General features: G+C 45.9%; 1 pseudogene; it reads left to right on the plus strand.

Moving 5' to 3' along the window:
• LOC127485151 (protein APCDD1 pseudogene) overlaps positions 1-15919 on the plus strand; it is a 98595-nt pseudogene that overhangs the window by 30498 nt on the left and 52178 nt on the right.

The raw sequence follows: 15919 nt of genomic DNA on the forward strand, positions 1-15919 counted from the left end.
GTTTTCTATGTCTTCATGGTTCAATTTAGGTAGATTGCATGTGTCCACGAATCTATCCATTTCTGATAGGTTTTCCTGTTTGCTGGCATACAAATCCTTGTAGTAATTTCTGATGATTCTTTTTATTTCTGTGGTGTCTGTTGTTACGTTTCCTTTTTCATCTCTGATTTTAATGATTTGGGTCTTTTCTCTTCTTTTTTTAGTTAGTTGGGCCAATGGGGTGTCAATTTTGTTTATTTTTTCAAAAAATCAGCTTCTCGCTTGGCTGATTTTTTGTAGTGTTTTTTTTTTTTTTGGATTCAATCCTGTTAATTTCTTCTCTGGTTTTAATTATTTCTCTTCTCCTACTAGATTTGGGTTTGGTTTGCTGCAGTTTTTCTAGGTCCTTGAGATGCGCTGAAAGCTCATTTGTTTGGTACCTTTCCAATTTCTTGATATAGGCACCTATTGCTATAAATTTGCCTCTCAATACTGCTTTTGCTGTATCCCATAAGTTTTGATATGTTGTGTTGTTATCCTCATTTACTTCCAGAAAGTTTCTGATGTCTCTTTTGATTTCTTGAATGACCCAGTGTTCATTCAGGAGCATGTTGTTCAGTCTCCATGTGTTTGCATACTTTCTGGGGTTTGCTGAGTTGCTAATTTCCAGCTTCATTCCACTGTGGTCTGAGAAGCTGCATGGTATGTTTCTAATTCTTTTAAATTTGCTGAGACTTGCTTTATGGCCTAGTATGTGATCAATCCTAGAGAAGGTTCCATGCGCTGTTGAGAAGAATGTGAAGTCTTTAATGTAGGGTTGAATGTTCTGTAGATATCTGTTAGATCCATTTGGGCAATAGTGTCGATTAAATCTGCTGTTTCCTTGTTGATCTTCTGTCCGGATGATCTGTCTATTTCTGAGAGTGGAGTATTGAAGTCCCCCAGTACTATTGTATTGGAATCTAAATCTCCCTTTAAGTCCCTTAACATATCTTTTAAATAGACCGGTGCCCTGTAATTAGGTGCATATTCATTTATAATAGTTACATCTTCCTGTTGAATTGAACCCTTAATCATTATATAGTGCCCCTCTTTGTCTCTCTTAACAGTTTTTGTATTAAAGTTTATTTTGTCTGATATTAATATGGCTACACCTGCTTTTTTTTTGGTTTCTGTTGGCATGGAATATCTTTTTCCAACCTTTCACTTTCAGTCTGCATGCCTCTTTGGTAGAGAGATGTGTTTCTTGTAGGCAACAAATAGTTGGGTTGTGTTCTTTGAGCCAGTCAAACGGTGTCTTTTAACTGAAGAATTCAGACCATTAATGTTCAATGTGACTATTGATAGGTAGTGACTTTGCCCTGCCATTTTCCCGGAGATATTTTCTAGTATATGCTTTGAGCTTCCCATGCTCTTTTACTGGTGGGTGTTCTTCCTTTCCCTTCTTTCATATTGATGGCTGTGTTTCTGTGTTTCTGAGTGTAGCACATCTTTAAGTATCTTTTGCAGGGCCGGACGAGTGGCCACAAAGTCTTTCAATTTCTGTTTGCTATGAAAGGTCTTTATTTCACCTTCATTCACAAGTGAGAGCTTGGCAGGATATAATATTCTGGGCTGGCAATTTTTCTCTCTTAGCACCTGTGCTATGTCTCGCCATTCCCTCCTAGCCTGTAGGGTTTCTGCTGAGAAGTCTGCTGTGGATCTGATTGGAGATCCTCTGAGAGTAATCTGATGTTTCTCTCTTGCACATTTTAGGATCTTTGCTTTATGTTTCACTGTAGTAAGTTTAATTACCACGTGTCATGGCGAGGATCTCTTTTGGTCATGTTTATTGGGGCTTCTATGAGCTTCCTGTACTAGGATGTCTCTGTCCTTCTCCAAACCTGGAAAGTTCTCTGCTAGTATCTCACTAAAAAGGCCTTCTAATCCTTTCTCTCTCTCCATGCCTTCAGGAACTCCTAGAACCCAAATGTTGGTTTTTTTAATAGTATCCTGTAGATTCCCAACAATATTTTTTAGATTTCTGATTTCCTCTTCTTTTCTTTGGGTTCACTGTATCCTTTCCCGTTCTCTGTCTTCTAAGTCCGATATTCTCTCTTCTGCTTCACCCATTCTGTTTTTAAGGCTTTCTAATGTGTTTGTCATTTGATCTATTGAGCTCTTCATTTCATTTTGATTTCTCTTCAGTATCACACTTTCCTGTTCTACTAGTTTCTGCATTTCATTTTGATTCTTCCTTAAAATTTCATTTTCACGAGAGAGATTTTCAATCCTGTCCAATAAGGATTTCTGTAGTTCAAGGATTTGCTTTTGAAAACTTCTAATTGTTCTTATAAATTTTTTGAAATCCGTATCTTGCATTTCTTCTATCTCATCATCTTCATAATCTTGGTTTGGGGTGTTTTGTTTATTTGGAGGCATCATAGTGTCATCATTGATCTTGTTCCCTCGATTTCTGTGTTTGTTGCTTGGCATAGTTAATTCTTGTTTCGTCACTGTGCGTTTTTTTTAAAATTTTTATTTTATTTTATACTATGTCCGTGTTAAGTGGACTGCCTGCTGTTGAAGGAGCCTTGGAGGCTTGAGATGGGTGCGGCCTGAGAGCTCTGCTTGGTTCTTCCTGGTTAAGGGTGTCCAAAAGTGACACCCTCAGGTTATGCATGGTAAATCTCTCTCTATTTATTTATTTATTTATTTATTTATGTATTTTATTCAGGGGGTAAGTAACACTGCACGGCACTGCTTCTCCCCACAGTCTGTTTAGGCTCCTCTGGACTCCCACTGGGTTGCCTAGGCTACTAAATTGTAGTGATTCAGTTCCTTAGCTCTCCGCTGTTGATATGTAAATCCAGAGACAGGGCCTGCTCTTTGTCTCTTGGGAATTCTTCAAGCCTTGAGAGAGAAACCCCCAAGCTCTTTTTTTTTTCCTTCTTTCAGGTAGTGAGTTTGCTGCACTTTCCGGCCCCCCTCTAGATTCTGACCCCCGTTTCCCCGCGAATGTCTCCGGTTATTGAGCTCACCTCCCCTTCCAGCTTGATGTGTGGACTCCAAGCCCTGGACATCGGAACTCTCCCCGCTGTTGTCTATGTTTTTTCATGCACTCTCCTTCCCGCACTGGCGCGCAGACCCTGCGGCTTCCACGGCACCCGCGGTTCGGCTTCCACGCGGTGGGCGACCTTGTTCTCCCAGTAGGTCCTCCGATTCACAGCCACTCAATCCAGAAGAGTTTACTCTGCAATATTTTCCTGGTTCTTTTTCTGAGGCTACTGTAACTCCCCTTTTATTAAACTAAATTTTCCCGGACTATCGGTGCGCGCCCTTACTATTCCGCCATCTTGGCTCCGCCCCCCTGGGGACCATTGTTCTTATCACCTTGGACAAGCTCAAGGTCAGGTCAAGTTCAGCCTAGAAAGTGGGTTCTTCCCAAAGGCAGCAGACTCCTCAGAGAGTGCTCATTCTCTATGAATAAGGCTTTGGGGAAGCCACAGACTGATTGTGCTCCCGGCAGTGGCTGCCCACTGCTGGTTTTCACCATGAACGTGGGCTTCCGTTTTCTGTGTTCCTGTGGAACTGCAGAGCAGCAGGTTGTACTCGGGACAGGGAGACTGCCACCAACCCCCTGTTCTTCCTGAGAGTCAGCTGTGCTTTGTTTTTCTGTGCTCGGTACTGCCTGGGTTCCTGCAGATGTTGGGTTAGTTTCCAGGATTCTTGAAATGTTAATGGCCTTTTGGCCCTTTTCCCTTTTGTGCTGGATGGGCTTGCTGCCCCTGCACCTTTGGGCGTGTGGTCTTCAGGCCACCTGCTCCATGCTTCCTGGCCTGCATACTCCTCCACATGGTGGCTAGTGGTGTTTGGTATGAATCCAGATTTCTCTGTCTTTTTTAGATAGGGCCCTCACTCTCCTATGCATTTCTCCCACTGAATCAAAAGATTAAAAACTTACAAAATGTTAATGGTGACTGTTTTTGGCAGGTTTCTCACTGATTTATTGGAGGGGAGAATTGGAGGGCTTTCAGCTGCTGTTTACTATACAGTCATCTACTTCTCCTTTTTGTGGCAATTGTAAGGATATAGCACATAACTGACTACCCTTGGGAGCTTGTGACTGTCAGAATATGCTGTAAATTCTCTCTCAGAGTGAAGGGCCAGAGCGCTCAGGTGATGAAGATATTTAGGTGTGTGTGGAGCTGCTAAAGGGCTGTGGACTCCCTCAGACAATGACAGAGGACATGGGTGCCATGTTGAGACGTCATGGTCCCAGCCTAACTTGGAAGTGCAGAGGCTGAAGTGGATGAGAGCAGCAGTGAGGCTGAGGGCACAGTGAAGAACCTAAGCAGCCACGTCCTGTGCAAGATCTTGAGGAGAGCAAAGGAGGTGGAGGAGGGGGAGAGAAGGGGCTGGGAGGGGCAGGACAGGGGTCACTGGCCCATGGGGTTGAGTCATGGCTTCTCCCATTCTGCCTTTCTCCAGTGCCTTCCACGACCAGTGGAGATGTCTTTGATCTCTGTCTTCATTGCTCTCTTCAGAGGTTCCATCAGCTTTGGACAGCTCTATAGGCTAGATGAGTTGGTGAGTGTTCTGTTCTCTTTGGCAGCTCCTTTGTTTTCAGAAACACACAGGTGATTCTGTAGAAATTGACCCTAAAAATCCCTCAGCCTCATCAGGATTTCACCGGCTTTACATGCACGTGTGTGTGTGTGTGTGTGTGTGTGTGTGTGTTGCTGTATGAAATACATCAGCTCAGTAATACAGTGCTAGAAAAAGAAGATCCATGTAGGAAATGGCATACTAAGAAGGTAGTTAGAGGAAGGAGAGACATTTGTATTGACAACCATGCACACAGCAAGAATAGTTCTAAGTAGCACAAAGACAGGTGGATAAATGTGCCTAGTATTGTCCTCTGAATAATAGAGTAGTTATGTCCCCTAGCAATTCCACTGCTGGTGATATGAGGAAATTTAGAATTCAAGGACAGTGGGATTTAAACATACACCTGAAATATATACTTTGTCAATAGAAGGTAGTTAAAGTTCCAGACATTTTTGTGATAAAACAAACACTTAGTTCTTTCCTCAATAACTAAGAATCTTGGCAATTTGGCCACATCCATGGAGTCTTCCAGTTTGTATTTTTTAAAAGATAGGTAGATCTATTTATGTATTTATTTGAAAGGCAGAGTTAGAGAATGAGAGAGAGAATCCAGTCTCCCATCCACTGGTTCACTCCTGAAATGGCCACAATGGCTGGAATTGTGCCTTTCTGAAGCCAGGAGCTTCTTCCATGTCTCCCATGTGGGTGCAGGGGCCCGAGTACCAGAACTGTCATCTGCTGCCTTCCCAGGTGCAATAGCAGGGAGCTGCATTGGAAATAGAACAGCCAGATGTTGAACCAGTGCCCGTAGGGGATGCCAGCACCACATGTGGCAGCTTTCCTCACTATGCCACAGTGCCAGCTCAGTTCTTCCACTTCTTTTTTAAATAAATCTTTTTTTATGACAGGCAGAGTGGACTGTGAGAGTGAGACAGAGAGAATGGTGTTCCTTTTGCTGTTGGTTCACACTCCAATGGCTGCTGCGGCCGGCGCGCTGCGGCAGACACACCGCACTGATCCGATGGCAGGAGCCAGGTGCTTATCCTGGTCTCCCATGGGGTGCAGGGCCCAAGCACCTGGGCCATCCTCCACTGCACTCCCTGGCCACAGCAGAGAGATGGCCTGGAAGAGGGGCAACTGGGACAGAATCCGGTGCCCCGCCCGGGACTAGAACCCGGTGTGCCGGCACAGCAAGGTGGAGGATTAGCCTAGTGAGCCGTGGCGCCAGCTTACACTTCTTTACTGAAGAAAAATCGGTCACCTTCACAGATATTGGAAGAGGCAGGTTTTCAGCACAGCACCCGATGCTGCTTGGGACATGCACATCCCTTGTCAGAGTGCCTGAGGTTGATTTCCTGTCCTACTTCTGATTAATTTTCTTCTAATGTGCACCCTGGGAGGCAGCAGGTGATACTGGGTGCTGTTGGTTGCCTGTGATTCAGGTAAGAGACCCAGAGTGCCTTCCTGTCTGCTGGCTGTGGCTTGGCTTCAACCAGGCTGATGTGGACATTTGCATGGTGAACCTACAGAAAAGATGCATCTTGATCTCTTTCTAAAGATTTTATTTATTTATCTGAGAGGCACAGTAATATTAAGGGGTGGGGGGTTGTTTTCGAGATACTCCATCTACTGGAGATGCTCCATCCATTGATTCCCTTCTCAAATGGTTAAACTTGTGAGAGCTGGGCTGATCTGAAGCCATGAGCTGGGATCTTAGGACCTCTCCTTCCTTCCTCTTTCAAATGGGGATGGGATGGGAATAGCAATGGGAGCAGCAGAGCTCAGGCAGCAGCTGTTTGTACTGCAGAGACTGTTAGTAGCCCCAGTTGACATGTTGGACACTGAGGCCCAGACCCATCAAGTACCTCTCTCATGGTGGGGGTCTGCAATCCATACTCTTAGCTTTCAGCTGAACTTGTAACTGCACCCTCCTGTCAGTGAGGTTGGAGGGAGGAGGAACTGAATGTGGTGTTGCCGGCAAAGCCTTGACATAAAGAGCTGCTGAGGAATGACAGCTGCCTTGAGGTGTGGCCCTTGTCTGCTGTCAGGTTGTTTCCTGTGTGCTCTGGAGAGCAGTGGTTGGCCCTGGTAGAGGTGAGTTTGGACAAATGTGCAGAGGTGCGAACCTGTTCTAGATGATGGACAGAATCGAGTGCTTAGGGCTGAGCTAAGACCTCCCTGTGTCTTGCTGGTGAAGCCAGGCCCTTGCTTTTCTGGGTGGTGCTTTGTTTTTGACATGTCACCATGTCTGTACCCAGGATCATTCAGTGCGGTTGTCCGAGGCTTAAAGCATTCAGTCCTTAGGTCTTTATTCCAGGGACTAGAAAATAGGGAGTATGAGAGAGAAGGTTGAATCCTCTGAGCACAGTAGTAATTCCTGTGAGTGGGATGCATGTGCAGTGACAAGGAATTCAGGGAGTGCCCTGAGAGGTCCAGCCTCGGTCTTGATAGATATTTGCCCTGAAGGTGGTTTGGTGAATGGGCATCCCAGTGTCAAGCAAAAGATCAAAATGTAAAACCAGGTGAGAAAACTTCAGACTCCTTGGGGAGGAAATGAGGGAAAAGCTGAATTTACCTTGTTGCAGAAAGAATTTAAGTCCATGTGTCAGTTTACTCATAATATGCATTTTCCATGACCTTTTGAAGTCCCTTCATAAAGGAACTGCTGGAAGTAGCTCGTATAGACATCTTTCCTTAGTGTGGTGTGTTCATTGCCATCAGTGACCTATACTGATGCTTTATTATTCACTAAAGGCCACAGTTTATTCAAATTCCTTAGCTGTACCCACGTCTGTTTTCTGTGCCAACACTACATCCAGAATTTAGTCTCAGACTCTTCATGTTTTTCTTATAGAATCCATTTCCTACTTTGAAATGTACACACACCCACTCACATGCACACACACTCTCTCTCTCTCTCTCTCTCTCTCTCTCACACACACACACACACACACAGAGAGAGAGAGAGAGAGAGAGAGAGAGAGAGATCTCAAGACCTTCTATCTGCTAATACAAATACAAAGGTGGGACTGGGCCTGACTAAAGCCAGAAACTCCATCCTGTGCTCCCACATGAATGACAGGAACCCAAGCACTGAGGTCATCACCTGGGCCTCCCAGGGTGCACATGTGCAGGAAGCTGGATCAGAAGCAATGGTGGGACTCTATCTCAGGAAATCCAATATGGAATGGGGGCATCCCAAGCAGATGGCAAATCTATTGTACTGCAATGCCTATCTCCTTAGACCTGACTTGATTATGATGAGATTGATGTCTTGAGAAGTCCAGGCCACAGATTGATGGATGCACCTGCCCTGGCATGTATGTGGGACTAGGTATTTCCTAGATATGTCCAGGTTATGCAGCATGGTTTGGGGTTTGATTTGTGTGAGAGAGAGCAAGAAGGAAGATGACAGCATTCCAGGCATGTGGGAAGTGGGCCATAGGAAAGAAGATCTGAGTATGGCTGTTTCCATCTCTTATTGCAGCTCTCCTAATAATTAAAATGAAAATAAGTTTTTAAAAACTTTGTTAGCCCTTATTTTAGCAAAGATTGCCCCCCCGGAGTTTTCTCCTCTCTAGCATGTGCACATTGTGCCCCCAGCAGTTGACCTATTACAGTCTGTGTTCCCTACCCACATTTGAGCCCCAGCAGAGGCCTGTGCTCAGTTAAGCTGGGATTCTCTGCATCTGACAGTCAAGGCAATTTCTGGAGGCATGTTTTGTCAGTGACCTCACTTTTCTGTAGGATATAAGACGAGTTGGTGACTTCAGGTGTTCAGCTTTTGTCTTGTGGCATGGCTGGGAGTGACTGTTGATATGCTTTGTACATGTGGGTTAAAAGATATAAATCAATTAATCCCTTTTTGTAAAATGGGACTCTAACTTAGCTTGTTTCCCCTGCAAATCGTCTCTTTGCTTTCCCTTTCCAGATCTGAATGGAAGAGCGGCAAGGAGGACATCTCTGCATGTTGACAATCAGATCACCCGGGCATCAGTGACATCCTAGAGATATGGTTATCCTTGGTTATTGTGGAGCAATTTTTCTTCCTCTGTTCTTCATGGCCTGCGAGCTTCGATGCCAGATGTGTGCTTTCTGGCTGAGCTGTGAGTGTAGATTTCCCTAAGGGACCAGGTGTGAATGTGTAGAGTGTAGACTGCTGGTGTGTGTGAGGAGTGATCCGGCCAATTTCAGCCCAGAGAGGAGGTGAGAAGTGGTTGCTACCACAGCAAGAATGACCCTTCCTGTCTCCTCCCTTCCTGGGCTCATTGATCCTGGGCCCCATCCCTTAAGTTCAGCCACAGCTTTCGTTTTTGTTTTTCCTTCATTTAGAGATTTATTCATATATTGAAAAGTCTGAGTTACAGAGAGAGAGAAGGAAAGGCAGGGAAATTCCATCCACTGGTTCACTCTCCAATTGACTCCTAAGGCTGGAGCTCTACTGATCCAATGCCAGAAGCCAGAGGCTTCTTCCAGGTGTCCCACATGTGTAGAGGGGCCCAAGGACTTGGGCCATCTTCTACTGTTTTCCCAGGCCATAGCAGAGAGGTGGATCAGAAGTAGAGCTCCCAGGATTTGAACCAGTACCCATATGGGATGCCAGCACTGCAGGCTGCAGCTTCACCCACTATGCTGACACAGGTGCTGGCCCATCAGCCACAGCTTTTCTGCTCAGGAGGAGTCATTATGGCCTTTGGCTCCTTCTACTCCCTAGCCCCCAACCCTCCAGCCCCTGTTTCTTGCACCACAGGAACATTTTCCCCTAGGATCTGACCTCCTGTCAGCACTCACACAAGCCAGCATTTCTCACACTGGATCTACAGAGCACAGACACAAAAAACAAAACGATTATGGTGTTTAATATTAAATAAGACTCTTGTGTGGCGAGGAGCCAGCTGGAGGCCATGAAAGGAGCTGCCTGGGGGCAGAGTTGTGCCATGTCCTGGAGGGGAGGGAGGAAGGGTCACGCGGGAGGGTCTATATCCATAGGTGCTGGGAAACTGGGTATGAAGATGCAAGGAAAGGTGGGAAGGCCAGGCATAAAACTGCCCCTGGGACCAGTGGGAGGCAAACAGAGGGCAGGAGATGCAGTTGACATTTCCATGGACTATGCTGGAAACAGGGGGTGAAGGGTCCATTGCCTCCTCTGGAGGGCGAGTGTAGGTTGGTGTTGTGTCCATGGGCTCCTCTGGAGGAGGATAGTGGTAACCATTGGTTCCTCCCTTGGTGGAGTATAGGATGGTGTGGTGTCCAGGTGGTACTCTGGAGGAGGAGCCTATGGCATTGTGGTGTCCATTGGCTCCTCCTTTGGTGGAGCTTAGGAGGTTGTGATGTCCAGGGACTCCTCCCATGGGGGAAACAAAGGAGGATGTGGGTCAATAGGCTCCTCCCATGGTGGAATGTTGGGACTGTGGTATCCCTGGGCTCTTCCCGTGGTGGAACTTGGGGAGGTGTGGATCTGCCCAAGATGGTTCTTATGTGAGTTTGGTGACCATGGGCTCTGGCCAAGATGGTTCATATGGGGGTGGGGTGTCCATTGGTTCTGGCCTACATGGTTCATAAGGCGTTGTGGTGTCCAGGGCTCCAGCCAGGATGATACATAAGGGGATGTGGTGTCCATGGGCTCTGGCCAAGATGGTACATAGCGGGGTGTGGTGTCCATAGGTTCTGGCCAAAATGGTTCATACGGAGGCATGGTGTCCATCGGTTCCAGCCAAGAAGATGGTTCTTATGGGGCGTGGTGTCCATGGGCTCCTCCTCCCGAGGTGGAGTATATGGAGGAGTGGTGTACATGACTTCTTCCTGTAGGGGAGCAGAGAGGGATGAGTTGTTTATAGCTCTCTCTTTTCAGGGAACATATGGGGGTGATGTTTTCCTTGGGGAGTATAGGGGGAGAGATGTCCATGGCTTCCTCCTGTGGAAGAGTATCAGGGGATAAAGTGTCCATATCCTGGATGAATGGATAATATATTTTGCAGGCTTGCTTCCTCCACCTCCCATTGCTGGTTCATCTGGTAGGATCAGGTGTACTCAGTACAGGTCCAAGAAGGGAAAAAGCAGGAACGATGTGTACTGCTGTGCACCTGGGTGACCTCAGCGTCACCTCCCAAAGTGCTTTTGCTTTCTGTTACAAATGAATTATGTGTAAAGGTTGATTTGGGGAGTAAGAAATTGAAAAGAAGCTTCCATCTGCTGATTTGACCCTGAAATGGCCACCACAGATGACATGGTAGCTGGCCAGACAAGGGCCTGGCACTTCACCAGTGCTTCCCAAAATGGCCATGTACTTGAGCCATGTTCTACTGCCTTCCCAGGTATATTAGCAGGCAGCTGGGTTGGAAGTGCAGCAGCTGGGACTCAACCCAGCACTCCTTTGGGATGCTGGTGTTGCAGGCAGTGGCTGAGCCCACTGCACCACAGCACTGCACACACACGTGCTCCCCTACAAAGCTTTCAGATTTCCATGATGATCAGGTTACCTGGCTCAGGGGGTGGTGGCATCCTGGCCTTGCTGATGTTCACTCTGTTGGAGGACACATATTGTTGAGTCTGAAGCCCACAGACAGTGGTCAGCAGTGCCACGATGGCCCTGAGTTTTCTCATCATCAGACTGGGTTTTCTGATTTTTGGTCTGTAAGACCTATGGTATATTGCCCGTGGACCAACTGGTCCAGGGCCAGATGCGGGATTGTGACCCCCACCTGGACCTAGGGGCCCCTTAGGTCAGTGTTCAGGCCCAATTGCTGGGGCTGGAGAGGTGGCAAAATTTGCTCCCCAAAGTTTTTGACAATAAGCTGGAGAGTCTAATATTAGACTTCCCAAAGCACTTTTGGCTGCTATCGCTCCGAAGGGCTAAGGCCAAAAGGCCACATCTATAGATTAGTCATCATAGAATGGGCACTTGGCACAAAATCTGCTGCTAGGGGTGCGCATTATAGAGAGAGCAGGGCCTGGAAATGGGTGTGTCAAGGGCACAGGCTAGGGATGGAGTTTGCCAAGGAGTTTTCCAACTCAGGAGTTGCTCTCTGTGCAGATGACACAGATGCAAGTGCCCCAGCAAAGGCTGCCGATCCCCTCTGGACTCTTGTGTCCCTCCAGGCTCCTACTGAGGGCAGAGGGTGTCTGTATTGAGCATCGTGAGGTATTGGTAGTGCAGTGGCCCCCTCAGTGCTTTTCCAGGGCCTAGAGCCCTCAGGGCACTGGGCAGGACCCATTGCCCAATCCCTAACCCTCAGGTGGGTGAGTGCTTGGAGCAGTCTCTTGACAAGCAGGTCCTGTAGGCTATGGCCGCATTGGTGTCCCCAAGTGTGGGTCCTCCTTCCCTTGTCCTGGAAACACTGAGGAGAGAGCCCTCAGAGCAGAAATGCATGTGCCCCTCAGAGCCTGAGGTGCTGGCAGCATAGTTTTGGGCCAGGTAGGCTGGGAGAGACATGCTGACCATATAACTGAGATTCCATTCCTGGGGGTTCTCTGGGGAAACTCGAAGTTGGATTTCCACAAAGACCTGCTTATCAATCTGTTGCTGCTCCATTCCCAGATCTAGATCCTGAGGTGACCCAACTTCATCCTCTTACGTAAAAAAAAATTTTTTTATTTATGAATGACAGAATTAGAGAGAGAATGATCCTCCACCTGCCAGTTCTCTCCCCATGTTGTCACCACAGTCAGGGCAGGTCAGGAGAAAGCCAGGAGCTTCCTCCATGTCTCTCACATGTACAGGGGCGCAGGGACTTGGGCCGTCCTCTGCTGCTTTCTCAGGCACATTAGCAGGGAGCTGCAAGTGCCTCAGGGTGTGGGATCGCACATTGCACCATGATGCCGGCCCACATCCAGCTTTCCTAGAGCGTGTCTTTGTGTTTCAGTTGTTCTGGGCATAGCACTGTGGGTCCTGTTGCTTTTCTCATCTGATTAGGGTCCCTTTTCTTCCTGTTCAGCAGAGTAATGAAACCTTAGGGCCGCACGATTCTTTGACCTTCTGCTCTGTTGTGACTGTTCCCCTTGGTGTGACCTTTGTACAAATGTAGCCTCACCCTCTGAGTCTGTGCTTTCTGTTTTGGGTTCTGCAGATGTCGTTTAGAGAATTTAAGGGCGAAAACACAGCCAGCAGTGATTTAAATCCTTAACGTTTCTCCTGCTCTTCATTACTCCTGATGTACCAGACTTCCTGTGGGCAGGATTTCACTTTAGCCTGAAGAATTCCATCCACTTGGTGCTATTTTGATGGCAAGTGGTCTTCTGATGACTGCTCTTAGTATTCCTTCTTGTTCATCACCCCTCCTTTTTCTGCATAGGGGGCTGAGATCCTTCAGGGTGTCTTGGTTCCCTCAAGAATCCTGGGAGATCTTTTCTTTCTGCACTTGGAGGACAGGGTTCTAGTATCCTGTGGACTTTGTGTTTTCTGATGAGAAGTCAAACCCTCTCATGTGGGTATTCCCTTGTTGGGAGCATGCCATTGGCTCTAATTTCAAGACCCCCCCCTTTTTTTTTTGTGGATTGTTCACATGTCTCTGTAATGCTTCTGAGCTACTTGGATTGTATTCCCAAAAGGATGATCTTCCTGGCCATTGGATTCTTTATAGATTTTGTTGTTCACTGCTCCCCCATTTCTCCCCCCCCCATTTCAGGCTCCCAAACATTAGGACTCTTGCTCTGGTTCACACATCTCTGAGGCTCCATTCACTTAGCCTCCACCTTCTTCCCTTCTCTTTGTTCTTCAACTTGTACCTTTCTGTTGATTGGCATGTAATCTGATCCTTCCTCTTTTTCTACACTCTGGTCCTGATTCCATCCATTGCATTTTGATATGAATGTTGTACGTTCAGGCCTGACATTGCCAGCTTGTGTTTTTCATGTAATTCTTCCTCTGCTCAGAACACTTTCTTGCCATTAATTTCAAGAGCATTTGCCTTTCCTTCTTTGGAAATGGTTAGAGGAGATGCTGTCCCTAGTCATTCCTCTATGAGGACAGGTTCAGAGCCAATCGGTGGTCTTTTTATTTGAGAGCTGATCAGACTGTCCTAGTCATCTCTATGTTTTGTTGTGTACTGCTCCGTGGTATTCTGGACAGTGTGGGAGACTAAAAACTCTCAGGAGGATGCTCATTTTCCTTCTCTGTTGCTCTGTGAAGCAAACCACATAGCGCACATCTAACTGATCTTGGTGTTTTGGCTCATGTCCTACAGTGGTGCCCCTTTGTGCAGTTTTCAACTCATTTTCATGGAGCTGTGTCCACTCAGACCTTGTCCCCTTCAGAGGTCACCTGGAAGTCAATTGCTTGGTTCTGTGGGGGCTCAGCTCCGCAACTTTCCTCCTCTGGTGTGTGGCCTGTGTATGTGCAGTCAGAGGGATCTCACATCTTGTGCTGATTCATCTGCAGACTATTTGTCCCCTGCAGCTCTCTGATGTGCACAGTTCTCCTGAATTTTGCAAGTGCTGCTCTTGCATGTTCTTCTCAGTGGTGTTTACGCTCATGCTGTGGTCCAGATCCACCGACAAGAATACCTGTAATGTGAAATAGTATGAGAAAAAGAAACCAGAGATTTTCCTCTTATTACTTGGAGAACACTATTCTTTCTGGTTCTTTTTAGCTGAAATATACTAATTTTCTTTTTTTTTTAACTTTTATTTAATGAATACAAATTTCCAAAGTACAGCTTATGGATTACAATGGCTTCCCCCCCATAACGTCCCTCCCACCCGCAACCCTCCCCTCTCCCACTCCCTCTCCCCTTCCATTCATATCAAGATTCATTTTTGATTCTCTTTATCTACAGAAGACCAGTTTAGCATACATTAACTAAAGATTTCAACAGCTTGCTCCCACACAGAAACATAAAGTGAAAAATAATAGATGATTTTTTAAATGATGATGAAATCAGATCAGACCTATTGTCATGTTTAATCCCAGTGAGAGTCAAGATGAGGATTGATAATTTCTTCTTCTTTTTTTTTTTACAGAAGATCAGTTTAGTATACATTAAGTAAAGCTTCCAACAGTTTGCACCCCCATAGAAACACAAAGTGAAATATACTGTTTGAGTACTCGTTATTAAGTCTCACTGTACAGCACGCTAAGGACAGACATCCTACATGAGGAGTAAGTGCACAGTGACTCCTGTTGTTGACTTTACAAATTGACACTCTTGTTTATGGCTTCAGTAATCTCCCCATGCTCCAGTCATGAGTTTCCAAGGCTATGGAAGCCCCTTGAGTTCTCTGACTCTTAACTTGTTTAGACAAGGTCATAGTCAAAGTGGAGGTTCTCTCCTCCCTTCAGAGAAAGGTACCTCCTTCTTTGAAGACCTGTTCTTTCCACTGGGATCTCACTCACAGAGATCTTTCATTTAGGTTTGTTTTTTTTTTTTTTTTTTTTTGCCATAGTGTCTTGGCTTTCCATGCCTGAAATGCTCTCATGGACTTTTCAGCCAGATCAGAATGCCTTTAGGGATGATTCTGAGGCCAGAGTGCTGTTAAGGACATCCGCCATTCTATGAGTCTGCTGAGTATCTCGCTTCCCATGTTGGATCACTCTCCCCTTTATTTATTCTATCGGTTAGTATTAGCAGGTACTAGACTTCTTTATGTGATCCCTTTGACTCTTAGTCCTTTCATTATGATCAATTGTGAACTGAAATTGATCACTTGGACTAGTGAGATGGCATTGGTACATGCCACCTTGATGGGATTGAATTGGAGTCCCCTGGTATGTTTCTAACTCTACCATTTGGGGCAAGTCAGCTTGAGCATGTCCTAAATTGTACATCTCTTCCCTCTCTTATTCCCACTCTTATGTTTAACAGGGATCACATTTCAGTTAAATTTCAACACTTAAGAATAACTGTGTATTAATTACAGAATTAAACCAGTCATATTAAGTAGAACAGACAAAAAAACTACTAAGAGGGATAATGTATTAAGTTGTTCATTAACAGTCAGGGCTATGCTGATCAAGTGACCATTTCTCATAGTGTCCATTTCACTTCAACAGGTTTCCTTTTTGGTGTTCAGTCAGTTGTCACCGATCAGGGAGAACATATGGTATTTGTCCCTTTGGGACTGGCTTACTTCACTCAGCATGATGTGTTCCAGATTCCTCCATTTTGTTGCAAATGACTGGATTTCATTGTTTCTTACTGCGGTATAGTATTCTAAAGAGTATATATCCCATAATTTCTTTATCCAGTCTACCGTTGATGGGCATTTAGGTTGGTTCCAGGTCTTGGCTATTGTGAATTGTGCTGCAATAAACATTAGGGTGCAGACCGCTTTTTTGTTTGCCAATTTAAATTCCTTTGGGTAAATTCCAAGGAGTGGGATGGGTGGGTGGAACGGTAGGGTTATCTTCAGGTAT

Source organism: Oryctolagus cuniculus, chromosome 21 (assembly GCF_964237555.1).
Source record: "Oryctolagus cuniculus chromosome 21, mOryCun1.1, whole genome shotgun sequence".
Taxonomy (NCBI): domain Eukaryota; kingdom Metazoa; phylum Chordata; class Mammalia; order Lagomorpha; family Leporidae; genus Oryctolagus; species Oryctolagus cuniculus.